At 42.9% G+C, this 25,240-nt stretch overlaps 1 pseudogene; it reads left to right on the top strand.

Moving 5' to 3' along the window:
* Positions 1-3,546: 3,546 nt before the first annotated feature.
* Positions 3,547-4,086, top strand: LOC114209894 (chromobox protein homolog 3 pseudogene; annotated as a pseudogene).
* The last annotated feature ends 21,154 nt before the right edge of the window (positions 4,087-25,240 follow it).

Below are 25,240 nucleotides of genomic sequence, written 5' to 3'. Positions count from 1 at the left end.
AGCGAACGTAGACATAAAATGCAAATACACTTGGGCAAAATGACACTTTAATTCATGTTAAGAGCTAAATAATTGATATTTAACACTTTACTGAGGAGACATTTTGGTGAGTGGGAGCCCCTGAGCTCCATGGAGGAGCACTTCTGACCACACGGGTGGGAGGCATCATCCATTCATGATCAACCTAGGACTGTGCCAGCCTCAGTGTTTCTGGAGTGGGGAAGTACAGGGAAGATGAGACCTGTGGATGTGTCTGAAATAGAACCTGTTTCTTGCTAGGGATAAGTGAAAACAGGAAACCTGGCTAATGACTTCCCAGAGTCATACATTTGTGCAGTGTTTCTCCAAAAAGGTCTGGATACCAGCCTGAGGAGCACCACCCCTGTGGGATTAAACTCCTGTTCACCCATAGAACCATGGAACCCCTGTTTTCACCTCTTCCTTCCCCTCCCACAACACTCCCGAGGCTGCCTCTCAAATGTGGAATCCAATGACAATAGTCTAAGACCTTCCTACACACTCCAGGACCCTAAATTAAGTTAAGTAATGGCCGTAGCCAACCTTTATTTTGCTTTTGTTTTTTGTTTGTTTTTTTTTTTTTTGCAAAGCACTTCACTAGCATTATCTCATGTCATCTTGATTATTTTTATCATCATCTCCATTTCACAATGAGGATATCGCAGCTCAGTGAGGTTAAATAATTTGCTCAAAGTCACCCAAGTGACAGTGAGAGCCAAGACTTGAATGAAGGCGGACTTATTCGACAGTCTCTGCTTCTCCCACCTCAGACTGCTTCCACCGGTGGAAACAAAATTCTCTGGAGTCCAGAGGAAGCTAGATAGAATTCCGATCCAATAGCAAAAAGGAGACCCACCCACATTGTTTATTCCGAGGCTCAAGGGTACAAAAGGGTGAGGAGCGTCTGGCCCTGGAGAGTGTCTGGCTGAGAGCTGAAGTTGGAGTGGGATTGCCATGTTCTGTGCTCTGTGCCTGGTGTTTGGTGTATACTTCTGCTTTTCTGGGCCAACAGCTGAAATATCCCCTTCACTTCTCCTTGGCTGGGTCTTGGACCATTAATACCATATCACACCCATTCCATTCTTATATGGGTCACCCAAGTCAGTTCCGTGGCCTAAATCTGCCATTATTTGGTGTCTGTTGAATGCAAATAAAGCTGATTCTTGATACCCAGGGACAGTTGACCTAAGATTTTGATTGTTCTCTCTTCTCTTCCTGTTACTTCTTCCCCGCTGCTTACTTTAGACATCGCCTCTGCCAGGGAGCACAGGAGTGGAAAGAAAGCTTGCTCATTGTCAGTCTTTTGCTATAAACTAGCTTTGTTTAGTAATTCCTACTGGAAAAAGACTACTGGGGAAATAGTTTGAGGCTTGTAGATTACCTTTTCTTCTGTGCATTCCCTGTCATCGGATAGCGTAGATAGCATCTAAACTTTTTCTTAGTTGGGCCTTGGCTGTGTTTGTTGAATTGTTGTGTTTGTTGAATTACATATCATCTTTAATCCATGACCCACCCTTGGTCAAATTCTATGATTAAGGGATATGAACAGCAGTGGACTCTCACTCTATCCCATTAAATGAATTAATGCATGGAACATACTAGGACATTTCCTGGCCCAGAGTAAGCACTGAATATCCGTTATTTTGTCGATATTATACAATATGCCTGAAAAATAAAATTCAATATCCAAGGCATCAGTGTTTTTTTGTTTTTTTTTTTTACTTTTAAAAAATTCATTTGAGACAGAGAGAGTGCACAAGTGGGGAGGAGGGTCAGAGGGAGAGGGAGAAGCAGACTCTCTGCTGAGCAGGGAGCCCAATGTGGGGCTCCATCCCAGGACCCTGAGATCACAACCTGAGCCGAAGGCAGACGCTTAACTGACTGAGCCACCCAGGCGCCCCAAGGCATCAGTTTTATTGTTGTTGTTGTTGTTATCCTGGAATTTTTCATTACAGCGGCCAGGACTGTTTTAAAGCAAAGTTCCTCAGGGGCAGGAACTAAGGATGATAAAATGGAGCAGTACAAGTTATAAACTCCTTAGGGGGAGACTTCTGCTTCTAGTTACGATGGACTAGCTTGTATCAGCTCAATCCTCCTTATGAGAACAACTAGAAAAACCTAAACTTTTTTAACAGTGAGAAACATCTTTTTGAAAGCATTAGAGAGATACTCAAGAGTCTAAGGTATTAGAGAAAAAGGAAATATAGAGAGGTGAGCAGCTAACATACGCAGCTACTTTCCTTCATGAGGCATTTGATTATTCTGAATACGTACAGAGATGCTGAGCAGGACCGCCGGCAATCTTACAGGGGTAAGGAGACAAAAATTGGGTTTCAAAGCTTTCCAAAAGGAGAGGTCCTGGTAAACAGCACAGTGTTTCAGCTGGGAATCTTGAAGGACTACACCCTGGCAATAAAAGCTAGCCTGAAAATAGACTAGCATTCTCAGAGACTGAAACTCAGATCTGAATCAAATCAATCTCAGATTAGAGTAAAGAGATACTCTCCTGACTAACTGCCTGCCTGACCAAAGTAAATCTTCTTTGGAGGAAGATGACATCATCCAGATGCTCAAATTATCTCCACAACTTTTCATGCACAGTGTCTGGCATTAAAAAAACAACAACAATAAAACTGGGCATATCAAGAGATAGGAACAAATGACTGAAAACCAAGAGAAAAAGAATGCTGTAATTTAAACAGATATGTTGAATATATTTTTTAAATAGTCTAATAAAAATTCTAGGACTGAAATTAAGAACTCAGTGGAAGGATTTAAAGGCAGATTAGACTCAACTGAAGAGATGATTCATCAACTTGAGTATAGACCAGAAGAAAATATGTAGACTTCACTACAATTACAGCAAGATAAAAATTTTAAGAAATACAGAAAAGGGAGACTAAGTGATAAATGGGACCCAGTATAAAACATTTGTATAATTAGAGTCCTGGGAGAGAAGGAGAGAGATGATACAGCATAAACAATTTTGATGAGAAAATAATCTGAGGATTTAAAAACTGACCAAAGGGCGCCTGGGTAGCTCAGTCGTTAAGCGTCTGCCTTTGGCTCAGGCCATCGAGCCCCGCATCAGGCTCCCTGCTCCATGGGAAGCCTGCTTCTCCCCCCTCTCACTCCCCCTGCTTGTGTTCCCTCTCTCGCTGTGTCTCTGTCAAATAAATAAATAAAATCTTTTAAAAAAATAAATAAAAAATAAAAACTGACAAAAGACACAGAGCCACAGATAAATACAAAGAAAGTTACAACTAGACCCGTCATAGTAAAACAGATGAAAAACAACTAAAGGCAAAAACTGTAAGTATAGCTAGTATAAAAAATAATAGGACACATTTTGTTCAGAGGCACAATAAGACAGATTTTCAGTGAAAATGATGGAAGCCAAACAATAATGAAAAGATATCTTTAAAAGGCTAAAAGAAAGGATGTGGCTGGGGTTTGAGGTGTGTGGGACCTAGAGCCACCCCGGGGCAGTGGATAATAGCCCTTCAAGCCTGCAATTAAAAAAAAAAAATGGCCTCCAGTAAAATGACATTGCAAAAAAGGGGGAGGAAACAGAAAGGAAAGAGTAAAAAAGTAGAAGAGGTAGAGCCTGAAAATTTGTGGTGGGAAAAGTACTGGACCAACGTGTAGTAAATGGGAAGAGGGAGTATTTCCTGAAGTGGAAGAGATTTACCGATGCTGACAGTACTTGGGAACCTGAAGAAAATTTAGATCGTCCAGAGTGAATTGAAGTATTTCCTAATGCTCAGAAAGCTGGTAAAGAAAAAGATGGTACAAAAAGGCAATCTTTATCTGACTGTGAATCTGATGATAGCAAATCAAAGAAGAAAAGAGACGCTGCAGATAAACCAAGAGGTCTTGATCCTGAATGAATAATTGGTGCCACAGAGGGCAGTGGAGAATTCATGTCTGTCATGAAATGGAAAAGATTCAGATGAGGCTGACTTGGGGCTGGAAAAAGGGGCAAATAGGAAGTGTCCTCAAAGTATAATTGTTTTTTACGAAGAGAGACTGACTTGTCATTCTTCTCCAGAAGATGAAGTTCAATAATTGTTTCCATTGCTTTTATAGATATTTATATATATATATATATATAAAATCTGAGTCTTGGTTTTTTGATTTATTAGGATGAGGAAATAACATTCTAATGAAAATCAAGTTTGATATGGTTGTTTTGAAGTAGTATCAGGGGAGTTGGTGATTTTTTGCATCTATAGCCCCGGTTACCTTGAACAAATAAAAGCTTTCTGTAGTTGCTTCCTTTATCAGAAAAGAATATTTGAGGGGCGCCTGGGTGGCTCAGTTGGTTAAGCATCTGCCTTCAGCTCAGGTCATGATCCCCGAGTCCTGGGATCAAGCCCTGCATCAGGCTCCCTGCTCAGCGGGGAGTCTGCTTCTCCCTCTCCCTCTGCCTGCCGCTCTGCCTACTTGTGCTCTCTATCTCTCTGTCAAATAAATAAACAAAATCTTTAAAAAAAAAGAAAGAAAGAAAAGAATATTTGAGACCATGGTATGTTATTCCCCTACATTAGAGAACATCTTTTCTAAATGTTGGGGGAAATCTTCATAATCGTTACTCAATCAGGATTCGTGTTTAACTCCTATATGCCTAAGGACTATTCTGGGTTTTTGTTTATTTGGGTTTTTTTTGGTGTGTGTGTGTGTGTGTGTGTGTGTACATAAAAATACATGTGTAAATGGTTTTCTATCTTTTTTTTTTCTTTAAACATTCACCAAAATAAAAACAGCATTTCATAACTATGGATAAGCCTATGTTTCTGGGATGCCATTATTTTCAGCAACCTAAGAAATAAATCACTTAAAGTAAATTGAAAATTTTCCTGAAGTCTTAACCTTTCAAATTTTGTAATTAATTGAAAATTAAATTGGACAATTTAAAAGCAGCTATATCAGAATCCATATCTATAGTCATATAAATGCAAGTTTATTTGCAAGATGCTGAAAGGAAAATTTTATCACTACCAACAACCTCCCCACCCAAACGAGAAAACTAGACAAGTCTTGGTGTGTTTTAGTTAGGTAAGTAACACTTAGTTAAATGGACATTTAAAAGTTCCTCCTAGTGAACCATTCCTTTTCAAGAAGTTGAAAGCCCTGTTCTATGTTGACTAAAAGATCATGACTCATGGAATGTCTAGGACTTCGTTCATGGAAACCTAATCATAATCAGAGGGTTAAAGATGTTGGCAATTTAGGACCAGCTGGAATAAATGGGTGGGTGAACAAACTCCTATAATCTAAATTCTTGACCTGCATGTTTTTTCTTTACCCCAAGTCATTCCCTACATGTAAGCTCAATCTTCTCAGTATTTGAATTCCTGGTTCAGCAGAAACCAGGAAAAACAATAACTTTGTAGTAGTCAGAATGTTATCCAACTGTGTCTGGTTTATTTAATTGTAAATACTGGCAAACAGTGGTCGATAGTTTTCTATTGAAAAAAAAAAAAAAATAAAAATAAAAGGCTAAAAGAAAATAACTGCTAACCTAAAGTTCTATACCCAGAGAAAGTATCATTCAAAAATGAAAGTGAAAAAAAGACATTTCCAGCCAAACAAAAACTGAGATGATTTGCAGCTCACTGACAGACACTAAAGGAAAAACTAGTTTTTCAGGTAGAAGGAAAAGAATTCCAAATGGAAGCAAGAGAATGCAGAAAGGAATAAAGAGTAAACCTACAAGGAAACCTAAATTAATATTGATTGTGTAAAATTATAATAATCTTGAGAGACTTAGAATATTTGTAGAATTAATGTATATACAATACATAAAATATAAGTAGGAAAAAGGAGTTAAAGTATTCCAATGTCCTTAACATTATCCATGAATTGAAAAAAATACTAATTGGATGGCCGCTGTAATCTTTAGGTCTAGGATAACCAATAAAAAGATAATAAAAGAATCAATGATGAACTAGTTAATGAGAGAGTGAAATGAAATAATAATAAAAATACTTTATTCCAAAGAAGTTAAAGAGGGGAAAAAGAAAACAGAACAATTGTAACAACTAAAAAATAAGAAGATGGTAGATTTATATCCAAATATATCAGTAAGTATATTAAATATAAACAGATAAAGTATTCTAATTAAAACATGAAAAGACTGGATTAAAAATAAACATATCACACCCAAATATAAACATACAGAAAGAATAAAAGTAAAAGGAGGAAAAACATATCTCTAACTAAATAAAAACATCTGGTATGTCTTACCAATATCAGACAATATTTAAGGCAAGAAACTTTACAAGAGATAAAGTAGTACATTTCGTAAGGATAAAAATGTCAATCCATCTGGAAGATATAACAATTCTAAATTGTACCTAATAACACATCCTCAAATTTTATAATGCAAAAATAGACAGAAATAAAAGGAACAATGGGAGATTTTAACACAACTTTCACTTCTCTTACTAACTTTTAGAAGAGGAAGCAGAGAACAAAAACCAACCACAGGGATATAAAAAATTTGAACAATACAATTAACGAATGCACATGTGACCTAATTATTATGTAGAGAATGCTGCACACAATTGCAGAATACAGTTTTATTTGTATTTTTTTTTTTTTTAAAGATTTTACTTATTTGAGAGAAGGAACACAAAGCAGGGCTCCGGAGTGGCAGAGGCAGAGGGAGAAGCAGGCTCCCCGCTGAGCAGGGAGTCCCACGCTGCTCCATTGAGGACCCTGGGATCATGACCTGAGCCGAAGGCAGATGCTTATCTGACTGAGCCACCCAGGTGCCCCCAGAATACAGTTTTGAAATTTGGATTACACATGGTATATTTACCAAAAGCTGGCTGTATGCTGATCCGTAAAACAAATCTCAACAGATTTCAGAGGATTTAAATCCTCTTTTCCTTTCCTTTTCTCCCCCCACATAATATCTTTGTCACGTTTTGGTACTACGGTTAAGTTGCCTTCATAAAACGAATGTTAAGTGTTCTTAGCTTTTATTTCTTTGGGAGAATTTCTGGTCTATGACCACAGTAAAAGTCAGCTAAAAATCAATAGCAAAAGATACCTGGAAAAATCCCCACATTTTTAGAAAATAAACTTCTAAATAACCTGTGCATTAGAGAAAAATAAGAAAACATTTTAACTAAAGGATAATATAAATATAACATATCAAAACATGTGGGATTCAGTTCAAGCTGTGCTTGAGTGGAGACAGCAATTTGTAGCTTTTAAATGCAAATGTTGAAGAGAAGCTGAAAATCAGTTATGTAAGAATCTATCTCAAGAAATTGGGCAAGGGAGGAGAAACTCAGCAAATTAAACCCAAGAAAGTAAAAACATAATAAAGATAAAACAGGAAATTAAGGAAATAGTAGACAAATGTACAATGAGAGAATCAACAAACCCAAAAGTTGGTTCTACACAAAGATCAGTAATCTTGATAAACCTCTACCAAGAATAATCGAGAAAAAAGTGAGAAACAAAGTATCGATAATAGGAATGAAAAAGAGCACCTCATCAAAGAGAATACAAGGGGGAGCTCCTGGCTGGCTCAGTCAGTGGAGCATGCAACTCTTGATCTCAGGGGTTCTGAGTTTGAGCCCCATGTTGAGCATAGAGCCCACTAAAGAAAAAAAAATTGGGCAATGGACATTAAGGAGGGCACGTGATACAATGAGCACTGGGTATTGTATAAGACTGATGAATCACTGACCTCTACCTCGGAAACTAATAATACACTATATGTTAATTGAATTTAAATGAAAAAAAAACTAAAAATAATTTTTTTGAATTAAAAAGGAAAAGATTCTCTCCCTCTTCCTCTGCCCCTCCCGTGTTCATGCACATATGTACAGGCATTCTCTCTCTCTCTCTCAAAAAAAAAAATTGATACAGAGGAAATCATTGTATATATATATGTGTGTGTGTGTGTGTGTGTATCCATCTGTAATTTGTCTTTTTCGCTAAAAATTACGTTTTTGAGATTCAGCAATGTTGAATTTCTAGCTTGTAGTTAATTCATTTTCACTGTGGTTGATATTCCGTTAAGGGATTATACTGCAATTTCTTAAAAAAAAAGAATATAAGGATAGTATAAGTTTCTGCCAATAAATTTGAAAATAGGAAGTAAATTCTTCAAAAGGGACACTGTACTAAACCTGAGACAAAGGAAAATAGAAATCTAACTAGTCCTATATATATTGAATATATAATTTAAAACCTTCCCTCAAGGAAAACTCCAGGCCCATGTGACTTCATCAGTGAATTCTTCAAGAATTTAGGGAAGAAATAGCAACAATCTTACATAAACCATAAACTCTCCTAGAGAATAAAGAGGGAACAGCTACCTTGTTTTATGAAGCCAACTTAACCTTAAATCCTGACAAAGATCTTCAGGAAAGGAAATTATCAAGCTCTCTTATAAACATAGATATGAACATTCTATTCAAAATATTAGCCTAAAATATAGCCATTTTGAGTTTATTCCAAGAATATGAGGAAAGTTTAATATTTAAAACTCAATGAACCCTGGCAGATACCACTTTAACCAAGTGATCAAGGTTACCATCACCAGTAACAAGACATATCATGCACCCCCTGAGATGATTGGGAAGAGCATCACCATTGCTCACAAATGAAAGTCTTCAATCTAATCGTGGGAAGACATCACACAAACCTAAATTAAAGGATAGTCTAACAAAATTCTCTTCAAAAGTGTCAAAGTCATGAAAGACAAGGAAGGACCGAGGAACTGTCAAAGATTAGAGCCGACTAAGGAGATCCCACAACTAAATGCAATATGGCATCCTGAAATAGAACATTAGTGGGAAAACTAGTAAAATCTGAATAAAGTACATAGTATGACTGAAAGTATTATACCAATGTTATTTAAGTATTGTCAGTTATCCTATGGTTATATAAAATGAGCATTTGGGGCAGTTGGGTGAGGGGTATAAGCGTAGGTGAAGGGTACCATTTTTGCAACTCTTCCATAAATCTAAAATTGTTTCAAAATAAAAAGCCAAGATAACTCAATTAATGTAATTTATCACATGAACAGAATGAAAAGGAAAATCTTATGATTATGTCAATAGATACAGAAAAAACATTTTAAAAAATTCAATATTGGGGCACCTGGGTGGCTCAGTTGGTTAAGCATCTGCGTTTGGGTCCAGTCGTGATCTGGGGATCCAGTCCCGGGTCAGGCTCCCTGCTCAGCAGGGAGTCAGCTTCTCCCTCTGCCCCTCCCCCTGCTCATGCTTTTGCTTGCTCATTCTCTCTCTCTCAACTGAATAAATAAAAAATCTTAAAAAGATTTTTAGATCTTCGGCTCAGGTCATGATCCTGGAGTCCTGGGATCGAGTCCCTCATTGGGCTCCCTGCTTGGCGGGGAGTCTGCTTCTCCCTCTGACCCTTCCCCCTCACATGTGCTCTCTCTCTCTCTCAAATAAATAAATAAAATCTTTAAAAAAAAATTCAATATTCACTCATGATTAAAAATAAATTCCTGGCCAGTTAGAAATATAAAGAATTTCCTATAAAGGAAATCTAGAAACGACCCTACAGCAAACACCATAATCCCCCTAATTTGGAAATGAGACAAACATCTGTTATCACATCTGTTCAAAATTGGACGGGAAGTTCACAGCTAGTACAATAAGGCAAGAAAAATGAGAATGAAGAAGAAAGAAAACTGCCATTATTCATCAGCATCATGGATAATATAGAGAAATACATATGACTACATATGTAATACATATGATTTATAGATATAGCTGTTGAGAGAAGATCCCAGAGAACCTACAAACTATATAAAATAGTGAATGAGCTTAGCAAGACAGCTGAATACAAGAGCAATAGAAAAAAATCAGTTGCATTCTATATACTAAAAATAAATCCGAAAATGAAATTTTTAAATAATAATACAGCATTATAATAACATAACAAACATTAAACACCTAAGAAGAACCCAGGGGAAGATGTGCAACACCTTTGTTCAAAAAGAGTAACATGTCACCAAACTGAGTTAAAGACCTAAATACATGTTCAAGGACTAGGGGACTAGGGATTAGAAACATGCTCTCCCACATAATCTACAGATTCAGGTAGTCCCAGCCAAATTCCAAGAAATTGGTAAACTGATTCTAAAATTTATATGGCCATGCAGAAGGCCAAGAGTGGCCAAGATAATATTGAAGAACGACAGCATTGGAGAATTTGCACCAGTGGTTAGCTGGATTTATTTAAAAGTTACAGTGATTAAGACAGCGTGGTATGGTTCCTAAACAGATGTTTAAGATAAAAGTGCTAATGCAGACTCAGGAGGGAAAAGCAATCTTTTCAAAATCATACCGGATCATATGGGTATCCACATCAGGAAAAAAAATGAACCTTAGTTCATTTTTAGTGAACTAAAAATGTAACTGCTTCACACCATTCACAAAAATTAATTCTAGGGGGATTGTAGGTTTAAATGTAGTGTATGGTGATTAACATAACATAATAAAACAAAATATTTTAAAAAAGAGTTAAAAAAAGTGATAGGTAAAATAATATAACAATCAGAGGAAACAGAGTATTTTCATTATTTGGGGTATATAAGCACATATTTCTTTAAAGAGACACAAAAGCACTAACCTTAAAGCCAAAGACTGATAAGATAGACTACTCTAAAACTTAAAACTGTTTAAAATCAAAAGACATCATGAAAAGAGTGTATGATTCTATGTACTTAAGGTTCAAAATGGGTAACATGACTCCATGGTGTTACGGTCTGTGGTAGGCTGAACAGCGGCCCCCAAACGTATCTATATGCTAATCCCCTGAACCTTGGAATATATTACCGTATACTGTAGGAGAGATTTTGTAGATGTGATTAAATTAAAGGTTTTGAGATGGGGAGATTTTCCTTGATTATCCAAGTAGGCCTAATCTAATTACAGGGGTCCTAATAAGAGGAAGGCAGGAGGATCAGAGTCAGAGAGAAAATGCTACGATGCTGGCTTTGAAAATGTAGGAAGGGGGCCATAAGTCAAGCAATGTAGGTGGCCTCCAGGACCTGGAAAAGACAAGGAAACATTCTCCCGAGAGCCTCTAGAAGGAATGAGCCCTGCCAACACCCTGATTTTAGCCCAGTGAGACTGATTTGGGATTTCTGTTCTCCAGGACTATAAAAGAATATTGTTCTAAGCCACTAATTTTGTGTTAATTTGTTGCAGCAGTAATAGGAAGCTAATACATGGTCAGAACACTGGTTACCTCTAGGAAGGAGGGAAGGGGTAGTGTTGGGAAGAGGGGCCAGGTAGCTGATAATGCTCTATTTCTTGATGTGGGTGGTGGTTGCATTAGCACAGTTATTTTGTGAAAATTTGTGATTTGCATAGCTTTCTGAATATATATTATAATTCAATGAAAATTTATATAATAAAAAAAAACAAGGCACCTGGGTGGCTCAGTTGGGTAAGTGTCTGCCTTCGGTTCAAGTCATGATCCCAGTGTCCTGGGATGGAGCCCTACATCGGGCTCCTTGCTCAGCGGAGAGTCTGCTTCTCCCTCTCCCTCTGCCCCTCCCCCCTCTCATGCTGTCTCTCTCTCTTTCTCTCAAGTAAATGAAATAAAAATCTTAAAAATAAGTTTAAAAAAAACCCCAAAATTCCGTAATGGGGACTATATTCTATATTGCCCCACTACAGCCAGCACAGACCTTTGCCATGTCAGGGTCTGCTGTGAGCACAGGTGAGCAGAAGAGCAGCTCCCGGCTGTTATTTAAGACCATCACTAATGGGAGCATATATTTAATTTTATGAAAAGAGGAGTCCTGTGCTCATGTTAGAAGGTAATCTTGGCTTGTCTTATCTCTAAGGATAATCCTCCCTCTTGAAGAAATTTAGTTCCTCCAACAGCCTCATCTCCAATCAACATAGAAAAGATTAATGAAAGGTTTTATAGCAGGAAGGATGAACTTACAGGCCTCATTATCTCAAGTGATGATACGAGATTAAAAGAATAAATAGATTTTTGTAAATTTTAGATAAATTCGTGGGTGTTAGATCCATAATTGACCATTAATGAGAAGCCGGGGTGCTGGAGGTATGGCTCTGGCCTTGAAAGTTGACCTCATGAGGTCATGTGCTTCCAGTGTCAGTGGCTGTTGGGTCTGATTTGGTGTCGCCATTCTGAGGCTGTTACGAGGAAGCAGGCCAGCAGCTATGTCAGTTGAAGGCTCTGAGGATCCAAGCATCAGCCTCACAACTATTAAATTAATAACATTGTTAAAGACCCTGTGTTTTCACATGGGAACAACTAAGGTCATGAAACTGAACCTGAGGTTGGACTTGGTAACCTGGTCGTCCCGGCTTAATTCCGGGTCTTCCCCTCACCAGCTATGAGACACTGGGCACTGGGCATGCCCCTTAACATAACTGAACCTCCTCTGTGAGTGGGGATCCCAAGACCACCCCAACAGGGTTATTTGGGGAGTTGGATACGAAGTGATATGAAAGCACTCAGTCAAGTGTGGTACACTATTCAACTGTGAGGTATTACTGTTGGTTTTATCCTCAAAGGAAAAAAAGATAGTGCTCTGACTACAGTACTGTACTATCAGAAAGATTTTTCTAGTGCAGTAAGATGCCCTGTGCTAGAAGGATTCTATGGTCAAAAAAAGTTCAGGAATCTCTGAATTTAGGTGTCTGTATTTAGAGATTCCCAGTGTTCATTAGCCTTTCTTATCCCTTCCAGAAATACAAACACCCATTAGCCTTTTATTTTTATTAATTTTAAAGATTTTATTTATTTGAGAGAGAATGTGCATGTGCACCTGAGGGGGGGGCAGAGGGAGGGAGGGACAGAGAGAGAGGCAGAGAGGAGGGAGGGGCAGAAAGAGAGGCAGAGGGAGAAGCAGACTCCCCACTGAGCAGGAAACCTGATGTGGGGCTCCATCCCAGGACCCAGAGATATGACCTGAGCTGAATGAAGGCAGCCGCTTAATCCACTGAGCCACCCAGGCACCCCACCCATTAGCCTTTTATTTTTTATTTTTTTAAAAGATTTTATTTATTTATTTGACAGAGAGAGAGAGGGAGAGAGAGAGCATCAGCAAGGGGAGGGGCAGAGGGAGAAGCCAGCTCCCTGCTGAGCAAGGAACCTGATGCGGGACTCGATCCCAGGACTCTGGGATCATGACCTGAGCCGAAGGCAGATGCTTAACCGACTGAGCCACCCAGGCGCCCCCCATTAGCCTTTCAAAGGCCCCTGAGAGGTCCTGCAGCAAAGAATCCAGTTTAAGTATCTTTAACCCAGTGTTCTCCAAACAAATTTGACCAACGAAGCCACATCTCTGTACATATTCATACTTTCATACTCTGCCTGTGCGACCTCATTCATACCCGTGACCTCAATAACCCTCATACACCAGTGACTTCCCAACTGATACTACTATTCCAGGCCTCTCCCCTGAGGTTCAGATGCATTCACCCTGTTGCTTCCACTTGGAGGTCTCAAGGACACCTCCAACTTAATCTGTCCAAAATGTCTAAAATAGTAACTTCTTTTCAAGGGTTCTCTAACTTGATGAATGACCCCAGCACCCACCCAATTCCCCTTTATAGCCTCCACACCCAGACTATCACCATTTCCTGCCAAATTTACATCTACATATGTCTCACACCCAACCCATTCTTGTCCACACCCTGGTCCAGGCCACCCCGTGCCTTTCCAGGAGCTTTCTATCTGGTCTCCCTGCTTGCTCTCCTGCCTCCTCAATTCCACCCGCTATGAACATGTAGGACATGTTTTTAGAATCCAAGCCTAATTCCTCCCTTAACCCTCGTTGTTATTTCTCCTTGTTCTTAGGTTCGCTGTGCCCCAGTCACCAGGTTTCTTCAATTTTTTCAGATGTCCCCACGACAGTGCCTTGCTCGTGCCCTTCCCAATGCCTAGAATGTCCTCACCCTGCCCCCACTCCACTCCCTTAGCCAGATAACCTTGGCTCAACCTTCAGATCTGCACCTGAATTCCCCTTCCTCGGGGAAGCTGTCCCGACACACCCAACCACCCCCACCACCAGGGGCCTTTCCTGAGCAGCTCCTCAACCAACAATTACACATTTGTTTTTGTATTATTTAAATGACTGTCTTTTCTCCCCCACTAGACTACAAGCTTTATGACGGTAGGGCCTTGCCTCTTGCCTCTTAGATAGATACGATCTATCTAAAAGTTCCACAAGTATTTTTTGTTGTAGAAAAAAAATCTTTTCTCCTCAATACCTCTCACACTTGTAATTTCTGCTGTCCTGCCTCACTGGCCTCCAGCTTCTTCTGAAAATAAAAATTCAACAATTAAGCTACCTTCTTTTCTCCCCAGTGATCTCCAGAGAGCCTCTTTCCCACAAGCTCTGTTCCAGACGGACATTATGGCTTTGCATGCTACCCATGGCAGGGGCCCCCTTCACAGAGACTGTGGTGTGTGCGGCGCCCCCCGGGGCCGGGCAATACTAGGAGCCAAGACTACTTGAACTTGCCTTTAATCAGAAAGTTCATTATTTCTGTCTGATTTAAGTATCTGATCCAGAGCTGGTTTGGGGGCTAAAGTTTATCACCACTCCAGGCTCCCATTCCCCTCCTGGAATCCCACCCCCACTGCACACATGCAGAAACAGGCTCAAACTTTTGCTTGGATCCTTTGGGGGAGTTGGGGTATTTTCATTTGTCTGCTGGCTCTGGTTGGTTTGAGCCTCAGGTCGACCCCTATTTTTCCCAACTTCGGGCCTTAGTGTGGGCTGTTTTTTTTTTTTTGTTTTTTTTTTAAGATTTATTTGAGAGAGGGAGACAGTGAGGAGGTGGGGAGAGCATGAGTAGGAGGGAGGGGCAGAGGGAGAGGGAGAAGCAGACTCCCCACTAAGTGGGGAGCCTGATGTGGGGCTGGATCCTGGGATCACGACCTGAGCCGAAGGCAGACACTCAACCGACTGAGCCACCCAGGCGCCCCTGGGCTGTTCTTTCTGCTCCGGAAAGCCACCCCACCCAATACCCAACCTCCTTTATTGAAATGGTTTAGCTCCTGTTCATCCTTCAGGCCCTAACTTACACATGCCGCTTCTTCAGAGGGGTCCTTCCTGATTAATCAATTTAATTCAATTCACCCCGTTCTTCTCTCTCATGGCATTCCACGCTTTCCCTTTAAGACACCGGTCCCAATTTGTACTTCTTGTACTTCCCTGTCTGTGTGTGTACTTATTCAGGTAGCCATGGTCTCCCTGCTGAAGCATAAACTCCATAAGGGCAGAGCCAGTGTCTCTTCTCACCCACTCTATGCTCAGTCCAGGGGCTGTTGACAGAGCAGGACTCGTGTAAACGTGCACAGAAAGACACAGTGAATTAACCGATGAATGTGGTTGCTCTCAAAACAGCTTTTGACCCTTGGAAATCTGCCTGGCTGGAAAACAGCTCCAAGCCCAAGCAAAACTTAAGGAAGTGTAATTTGAAGAAATAAATTCTGTCCTGAACTTGTCAATGCCAATTTTTTATTTTGATTTGTTTTTTCATCTCCTGGGCTCAGAGTGACCTTGGCAGTCTGTCATCTCCTGGGTCATGTCCTTGCCTTCTGCCCTGTAATAATAGGCTGCCTGGTGGCTTGCTGGCTTGTGGTTTAAAAAGTCCACAGGTGGCTTCTCTCCACAGCTGGAGGGGACGTTCTGGAAGGCAGGGCTGCGTATCCACCTTCCCTGGCGCCCCAGGCCTCAGAGGCAAGGCTGGGTACACATGGTCTTCTGCTCTATTGAAACAGCCTTGCTCTCCCCTCTCGGTTCCCTGTCTTGGGCCTGAATTCACTCTTACTGTGAGAGCAAAGCAATTCTAAAAGCATTTCTGTAGTAAGCTGGTAGTAGAAAATGCCCGTGCCCCTACCCACACTCCCCCTAATCCTTTCCACCATTTCTGGTGCACCCAGGCTTTGGCATGCTTTTGCTTCTAAGCCAGCCCCTTGGTTCTTTCTGGCAGATGGACCTCAGGGCTCTGGAGCTGCCTCGGCTGCATGGAGGGAGAGCCCAGAGCACACTTAGAGCGCACGGGGTCTGGCTGCGGCCGCCCTCTGGGAGCCCCGGACCTGTCTAAACCCACCACTCCCTACCAGGCTCCTGCATCGCACGCACACAGATCCTCATCTGGGGTCTGCTTTGGGGGACCTGACCTAAGACAGCTGGTAACAGGAGTGGAGCTGGGAAGTAAAGCACACTGAAGCCAGGAGTGAACAAGGAATCTCCGAGGATCTGTCAGAGCCTAGACGCTGCCCGCTAACATCCCACATTCAAGTTCAGAGCTTTCAGGATGGAGATTGACCACAGTTTATGGACAACGTACAAGAGGAGGGTCAGCCAGACAATTCAGAGTCCCCCTGCTACAGCTGGTCTGGAGAAGAAATGGATTTTCACGTAACCCTCCTCCACTCCTCCACCCCTCACCTTTGGCCGGCTGGCATTCTGTGGGCTGTTCCCTGGCAGGGGGACCCTGCCCCGCATCCTGGAGGAGTCCGAGCCCCTGGTTACCATGGCTCTGCTTGCTCTAATTGTTGGGGCATAGTTAACCCTGGGCATGGGAGCAACCTGGAGCTGCCCCTAGTTCCACACATACTCCTGCCTGGCCCGTGAAAGCAGGGACAGAGCCTCCTCCTCATGACTCCTTAACCCCTGCCAGGATGGCAGCTCTTTTCTTTGCCTGATGGGTTGCCAGTCTGAGAAGCCTCCAAAGGACCAAGGGATTGCATAGATTTAGGCTTAGTGGGGGCTCTTTTTGTGTCCCTTGCCGGACGCATTGTCTCCCGTCTGGGAATCAGGGCCTCCGGACCCTCAGAGCTGGCGGAGTTGTGGCAATGGCAGACACAGCTTCTCCCAAGTGGGTCACCGGGGAATGATGGTGCACAGAGCCACTCCCGCTTCCATTGCCTGCCCTTCCCTGTCTAAACCTCAGGCTCCGTTTCCCTCAGGCTGGGGTGATCACATGCTCCAGGCTCCCCTGCAGGGTCAGTCTAAAGCTGGCCTCAGTCAGACTGCCCAGACCTCACTCTTGTTTGGCCCTCCTTACCTTCCCTGTCTTGATTCCCCTTTCTCCCTTACTGCTTACTTCTGGGAGCACTGCCTTGATGAGTCGTCTGTACCCGAAGTCTGCTTTCTGGGGAATCCAAGCTAAGAGAGAACTGAAGTCATGACAAGTGGCGTGGGCAAAGAACTCCCCTTTTGAACAAAGGAAGTGGATTGAAGTCAGGGCTAAAGGAAGGAGGTTTGAGCTACTGGGTAGAGCTTCACACTGGAAGGTGGGGGGATGCCCGGGGGGCAGGGAACAGGGGCCCCTGGGTGGCTCAGTTGAGTAAGTGTCTGCCTTTGGCTCAGGTCATGATCCCGGGGTCCTGGGTGGAGCCCCATATGGGGCTCCCTGCTTGGTGGGGAGTCTGCTTCTCAGAGAACTCCCGTTCTCTCTCACTATCTCTGTCTCTCTCTCTTTCAAATAAATAAAATCTTTAAAAAAAAAACGATGGAAGGTGGGAGTCACACTACTATTGTCACGTCACTGAAAACCCCCAAAACAGGCCTCCGCCCTACATTGTGTCTGACACGGATAATGTTTAACTTCGAGCAACAGAGAAAAACTATTCTCATAAGGTACTCATAGCACATTTATTTAAATGTAATGAATTTTAATCATTTGCAGATAGTAATAATATGTAATAAGATACAGCTGACCTTTGAACAATGTGGGGTTTAAGGGCATTCCCCCCAGTCTCCTGTACCCTGCATGGTGGAAATTCATGTATGAGTTTTGACTCCCCCAAAACTTAACTACTAATAGTTTACTTTTGACTAGAAGCCTTACCAATAACAGTCGATCGATACAAGTTTCGTATGTTGTATGTATTATACACCATATTCTTACAATAAAGTCATCTAGAGAAAAGAAAATGTTATTAAGAAAATCATAAAGAAAAGAAAATACATTTATAGTAGTATCCTGTATTTATTCAAAAAAATCCACATGTAAGTGGACCTGTGCAGTTCAAACCCATGTTGCTTGAGGGTCAACAGTCACATGATGATAGCTCCCACTTCCAGGGCATTTCTCCACTAGATACCCTCCTTTGATCTCACATCCACCCCACGAAGAAGGTACGATTATTAGTTATTAGTCCCATTTTACAGATGAGGGGACTGAGGGAGAGAAGGTGATTTGCCTGCATGAGCTGCAGAGCTGAGAGTTAATCCAGGCCCCAGCTCCAAACTGCCTACTACACTGTAAGCAGAGGGACGTATAAATGTTCCGTTTCTCCCAGTATGTCTGTGGCATGCAGGGGCTTTGCCATTCTGGTTTTTAAGTTTGCACCCACAGAATCTATGATTTATTTGAATTGACAAGAAAATGCTACTTGGCTGGGCTCTCCAGGGAAGCAAGGGATGGCCCCAGAAACTCCACTGGTCCTACTCCAGTGCAGGAATGTGGTTGATATTATTATCACTTGATATGACTAATGGCTTCATTTGGTATTTTCATGAGGATATCGTGGCTTTCCTTGGTTCTTGGGTGGATAGGTGTGCCCCCCCCCCATGAAGGGCACTAAAGGGGCGTCGACAGCTTCCCCTGTTGGTTCAAATGTGCCAAAATCTCTTCCAGAGGCCAGAGTCACCATTAAAACCCATACCTACCCTTAGGGCCGTTTGCTTCAAAAAAGATTCAATTTTGGCTCCTGAGAAGTAGTTTGTCACGAATCTTGATCACTAAGTGAATTTGAATTTGGTTTGGCAGTTTGTGAGTCTGGGTTCCCACTTACCCTGGCCTAGTTTTACAGACAAGACACGTATGGAATGAACATCTTCGTTAGACTAAAAGCCTTGGAGGGGAGGCTTGTGTTTTGTTCACTTCCAGGGGTGGAGCCTGCCACTTAGGCTCTCTGTAAATGGTGTGGACTTAACAAACAGGTTGACAAATGACTAAAGAGATCCAGTACAGTTCAGGGGAAAGCCCAGACTCTGGAACCACAAGCCTGGATCCAAATCCCAGGACCTGTGTGACCACAGGCAGGTGACTTACCTCTTCATAGCTTGGTTTTCCCATCTGTACAATGGGTGCAACACCCCTCAAGATCAATGGGAAGGTTAAATGAGTTAGTATTAAATGAGTTAGTAAAGTATTCAGAACAGTGCCAGGCACATAGCAAGGGTGTTATCATTGCATTTCTTACAGACTGACATCTGAGTGTGGCCCTGGGGTTGGCACACTCTCCTCATGATTGTGGCCCTCTCCTTCTGCCATACTAGAGAAAACAGGTTTTGCTGTGTCTGTGTTAGCTTGAAACCCCCTCATTCTCATTCTCCACTGAAGTGTCTTCATATCTGGAGGCGGGGTGGGTGGGCTGCTAGATCTCACTGTTTGCACAAAAAAAAGTGCTGAGATCCTGAAAAATCTCCCCTGCAAGGAGCGAGAAGAGATACACTTTGTTTTTCCTGAAGCAAAGCTGACAATTTATCACTGCCTGCCAACATCTTCTGCTAAAGCATCCCTTCTCAAACATTTTAAACCCTCTCCTTGACAGCCCCATCAGAACAACAAAGTCCTGAGTCCTGAGAGAGAGAGAGAGAGAGAGAGAGAGAGAGTGACAGGACTGAGCTGGTGGCTAGAAGCCAGGTACAAGATGCTTCAGCCGGAGGGAGAGAAGTGGGGGGTACAGCTGAGGCTACCATGAAACCGAGTCTGCAAGCCACCACAGGTAGGAACTGGCTGTCTGCTGATGGCCACCACTGTGGGCCACTTTGGCTCGGAGGGACTGCTTTGTACACGCTCAGAAAGCTAAGCATTTGTTTCTTTGTTTTGTTTACTCTTTGTTCATTCAACAAATATTTTCTGAGCACTTACTATGTGCCAAATGCTGGGAATGTAGAGATGACCAAGATAAAGGTCTCTGCCTGCATGGAGCTTGCATTCTGTGGCCATTAATATCATCATAATCATAGAATGTAAAATCATAACTAATATCATAGTAGATCATCATCTCGCCACCTACTGAAAACACTGCTCACCCAGGAATGGTTCATGGAACCATAGCAGTTCCTCAGCGAGTGCCTGAGACGAAGCTGTAACATGCCCAGGGATTTTCAGCAAGTCAGCAAGAATCACTTGGTTTCTTTGGCCACGGGGAAAACGTAACAGGAACTACTGTTGTCACATGGGAGTCTCAATCCTGGCATGGGGAGGCCCAGGCTCCCGCCAGTCCGTGCAAGACTCTGTGCTCAAAAGTTAAGGCGCCATACTTCATACCCATCAGGATGATCACTATCACAAACAAACAACAACAACAGAAGACATCAAATGTGGATGTGGAGAAATTGGAACCTTTGTGCACTATCTGTGGGAATATAAAATGGTGCTAGGGCTATGGAAAACAGTCTGGAGGTTCTCAAAAAATTAAAAATAGAATTACCATATGATGCAGCAATCCCCACCTTTGGGTCTACAACCAAAAGAATTGAAAACAGGATCTCAAAGGGATATTGGCACACCCATGTTTACAGCAGCATTATTAACAATAGCCAAGAAACAGAAACCACCCAAATGTCCTTCAAGGGAGGAATGAATAAACAAAAAGTGGTATGTAGAAACCATGGAATATTATTCAGTCTTTAAAAAGGAAGGAAATCCTGTCACATGCTACAACATGAATGAGCCTTGGGGACATTAAGCTAAGTGAAATAAGGCAGTCACAAAAAAGACAAATACTATGTGATTCCACTTATATGAATTATCTAAAATAGTCAAACTCCTAGACACAGAAAGGAGAATGGTAGTTTCTAGGGGCTTGGGAGAGGGAGAGGGAAAAGGAGAGCTGCCATCTCATGGGTATGGCTTCAGATTTGCAAGTTGAAAAGGTCCTGGAGATGTGTTTCACAGCAATGTGAATATACTTAACACTACTGAACAATACACTTAAAAAATAATTGACATTAAACTATATATATAATGTATATAGTATATAAGATGTATATATTATATAAAATATATATGTGTGTGTGTGTGTATACACACTTACCCCAATTAAAAAAAAAAAAGTTCAGGCTCCAGTAGCCAAGGGCTGTGACTTCTGCCTGGACCCAAAAGGAGGAGAGGGGTGTGTATGTGTAGGGTTCCGCGGGGGTGGGGGCGGATTGGGTTCTGCTCTGCTTCCATCCTGCTGCAGAGGTCCTAGAAGCTGAAATGAACCTGGTCACTAGAGAGTCTGGGGTGATTTTTACTTGGACTAGGCCCCCAGGGTTGTGCATTGGGGCCCACCGCCTGGTGGTTGTCCCTGCCAGGTCTCAAAGTCCCCAACTTTCTATCACAAGAGAGGAAATAGAATATAGTGTCGAGCAAGCATTCATGAGTTAAGATCCCATCTATGGCATTTACTTGGCTATGTGGCCTTCAGCAAGGTCCCTGAGCTCTCAAGTGCCTCAGTTGCTTCATCTATAAAATGGGGGCAGCAGTAGTACTCCCATCACAGGCACAGAGTGAGGACTAAGCAGCCATGCTATGAAAACCCTTGAACTTTGGCCCAGTGTGCTATGTTAGGAAGGTCAGGGCTTCTTGACAGGGTCAGAGCATATATGGGAAAATTCACGCTGCATCTGAAGAACTAGGCCTCTGGGTGGACATGCGTTCAGTGCAAAGAAAATGAGGCTGAGGCAGAGTGGCACCACGCACTCTCCAAAGCCACTTTGCTCAGCCGTGGGAGGCCAACCTAAGAGCGGGGTGGGATGAGAGCAAGAGAGCAAGGCGGCCAAGGCTCCCCCAGCTGTATCATCACCATCTCTGCACGCCCCGCCCATCGGGAGGGGGCGGCCAGGTGGGTGGGACGGGATAGGCCGCACGTGCAGGAAGCTGCCAGCACCTCGGGCGGGGGCGGTGGACACAGGCCTCCTCTGGGGCTTGGCGCCTCCCACCCGGGCTCCAGTTTCCTCTGAAGAATCACCCAGACCAACTCCTGAGGGCGCATTTTAAAACCGGTTCTTCCAGCTATTAACCCTGCAACTCCTGACAAAAACACACGCCCCGGTGGAGCTAATTGGGGTGGGAGTGGCAATCAGGACTCCAGGAATTTGGTGCCAGCCTCCCCTGCAGGTCACTCGGGTTGGGGCCACGCAACCAGCAGACACCACCTCCTTTCACAGAGCCCACATCTGACGGGGGAGAACCCCCTCTTCAGGCTACTTTCGGAGGATGCCCCCCGGTTTGGGGGAGCTTCGGAATCCCGCAAGTTGACCACTGTGTAATCATAACACCTAAAGATGAAGGATTTGGATAAAGGACCACTTCTTGGGCACTTTGTCTATGGAGCAAGGCACTTAACAGTTGACTCCAGTTGGTGGGTACAATTATTATTCTCATTATACGGATGAGAAAACTGAGGCTCAGAGGTGAGAAGGTGCTTGGTTAAGGCCCCCAGGCTTTAAATGATGGAGTTGGTATTTTAAACCTGGGTCTGTCAGACTGCGAATCCTACTCATCACTGTTTCCCTTTTCTGCCTCATACTGAAGATAAAATGATCTTATACTACTGTGCTTAGCTAGTATGCTTTTCTCTGCCTGTCATGCTTATAGGCAATTGCTAGAGTTAAATGTTAATGCTGAGAGCAATGTAGTTATGATGCAAAACAGCCAAAAACCTTAAAACTCTGCACCTAAATTAGGATCACATCACTCCTGTTTTCAAAAATCTTCGGGAATTACTTACCAGATCAAATTCAAACTCCTCAGCCTGCAATGCAAAGCACTAAAGAGAGTATGACAAAATGCCAAACTCCTGTTGCTCTTTCCTCTTTCAAGAATGATCTTCAGTCTGGAAAGGGAAAAATAACCCTACTGAGTTGGAACTGGAGCCCAAGGTTGGTGTAAAGATGCCCGTGACAGGGTCGGAAGAGAGTCCAGATGCCCTCCCAGTGCTCCCCAGTCCCAGCACAGCCAAGGGGAGAGCAGGAGCCCAGCTTGCTCTGTGGCTGTTGTTATCTTTCATAGACCGTAGCAAATGTGAGAGGTCCAAAGATTGGGGTGGGCAAAAGTCCTCATCTTCAAAAGGGAGATTACTTGGATTCTGCAAACTACATATGTACAGGTATGAGGCAGAGTGCCAAAAACCTCACCGCAATTGTAGTACATGCTAGTAAGCAAATGGTGTACGCACCCTAGAAATAGGAGCACAGAGAGCTGAGGAGCTGCAGGGGTCCACTTGAAACAAGTCAGGCTGGTCTCACTCATTTCCTGTTCTGATGGGGTTGTTGGGCTGGTAGGTCAGGGAGATGTTGATGATGCTATATACAGATTTCAGCAGGACAGCTGATAATCTCTCTCAGGACTTTCTTGTAGATAAAATTGGAAAATTGTGAGCTGGATGTGTTTGTATTTAGAAGAACTCATGACCTGAGGAATGCCGACTCAGGTAACTCCGAGAAAGTCTGTCGTGGTGGGCAACAAGTCTCTGCCCAAGCCTGTTGTTTTGGATACTTTTATCAATAACAAAAAGGGCAGCTGATGCAGCATTGGCAAGGAGAATTAACAGTTTGGGTGTGCAGAAATAGGATCCAGACTGACTAAAATAATGGGCAGGATCTAGTAGGATGAAACTGAATTGGAATAAGTGAAAAGTTCTGGACTTTAGTTTAACAAATCAATGAGGCAGGGTGAAAGGACTTAAGGTTTTCAGTGGACTAAAATCTCCATGAGTTAATAGAAATCAAGTCATAGAAAAAGGCTTGTGGCTCCCCTCTGCCTTCAGGATGCCAAATCCTTCCAAAGGATCAGATGGAGATGTGGTCTGACTACCAAACTATTCAACAAGGTCTGGAATGTGCCACATACTTGCACACCTCCCTACCTCCGCACGCATTGTTCCCACCTCCTCTAGCTCACCTGGTGGATTCCTATTCACTGTTTAATGTCCATCTCCCAACCACCCCAGCTACAGAATGCTTGCTCCTCTGGGCTCCCTCGTGGCACTCACACTTGTTCGAATGACCAATTCCCCTGTCTGTCTCTTTCACTGGACTATATCCTCCTCAAGAACAAGGGCTTTCTCATTCACAGGGTGGGTGTTCAACAAATGTTTGTGGACAGGCTCTTGCGAAGGGCTAATCCTGTCTTGCTCTGTCTGTACAAGAACGATGGGCAGAAACGATTTCCTAATTCTGCTCATGCAGGGAAGATCAGCCAACTTGAATGTGGATTTCAGTTCTGGGTCCCACACTTCAAAAGAGACAATGAGACAGGACGGAGTGACCCCAAGCTGGGTGGTAAAGGGTTTAGATGTTCTATCACATGAGGAAAAGCAAAAAGATGGGAGTGTTCAGCCAGGAAGAGAAGAGGCTTGGCCAAGGACTCAAGAACCGTCTTTCAGTGTTTGGGAGAATGACAGAGTGGTCCCTCACTGTCTGTGGGGTAAGAGACTTCTTTAAGCCCTCAGTGAAGTTCTGGACACACACACACACACACACACACACTTTCATGGAGTGGGAGGCGGGTTAGGGTGTGGTTAAGAGACTCAGACTCAGGGATCTGAATCCTGGTTGTGTCTTGGGCAAATTGCTTAACCTCTTTATCTGTTTCTTTTTCTGTGAAATGGAGGTAATGATATTATCTGTCTCATGGGAGGATTACCTGTGACAATATATGAAATGTGTTTAGAACAGAATATGCCATAGTCCATAAATGTTAGCTTAGAAATATCAAAGGGTGTGTTGTTCCACAAAGCCTGAAGGAGTTTGCTCAGGAGGGCTGCAGAGCTGCAGATACCAGATTCAGAAGCCCTGGACACCACCGCCACCGCCCCCCCCCCCCCCCGCCCCGCCGTGGGTATACAGTCCTCGTGCATCCCTTCCTGGCCTGTGAGCATCTGTGGGTCTGGGCCTCCTCCCTCTTTGAGCCCCCCAGTCTCAGAGCCCAACGTCTAGTTAAAGAGCTGGCCTCCTTCTGGCCCAGCCCCACACTGAATCAGTGTGGGGGCTGCAGCAGGAGGGTACATGGCAGCTCCTAATGCATGAAAGTTAGAAATCAAGCCAACAGCTGCTAAATAAAATATGTTCTGTCCTCATAACCCAACAGTCACACCTTCATAACAACCTGGAAGGCCAGGTTCCAATGGAGAACTCATTGAAATTCTATGCCAGAACATCATGGCATGTGGAGAGCTGGCCCCAACCCCCAACCCCGGGCAGGCAGCCTGT

This window comes from Eumetopias jubatus, unplaced genomic scaffold, assembly GCF_037043125.1.
Source record: "Eumetopias jubatus isolate StellerSeaLion01/CBP00866 unplaced genomic scaffold, mEumJub1_p1.0 scaffold_6, whole genome shotgun sequence".
NCBI classification, from domain to species: Eukaryota; Metazoa; Chordata; class Mammalia; order Carnivora; family Otariidae; genus Eumetopias; species Eumetopias jubatus.
The sequence above is the reverse complement of the archived record's forward strand: the minus strand, read 5'-3'. Positions and strand labels throughout refer to the sequence as shown.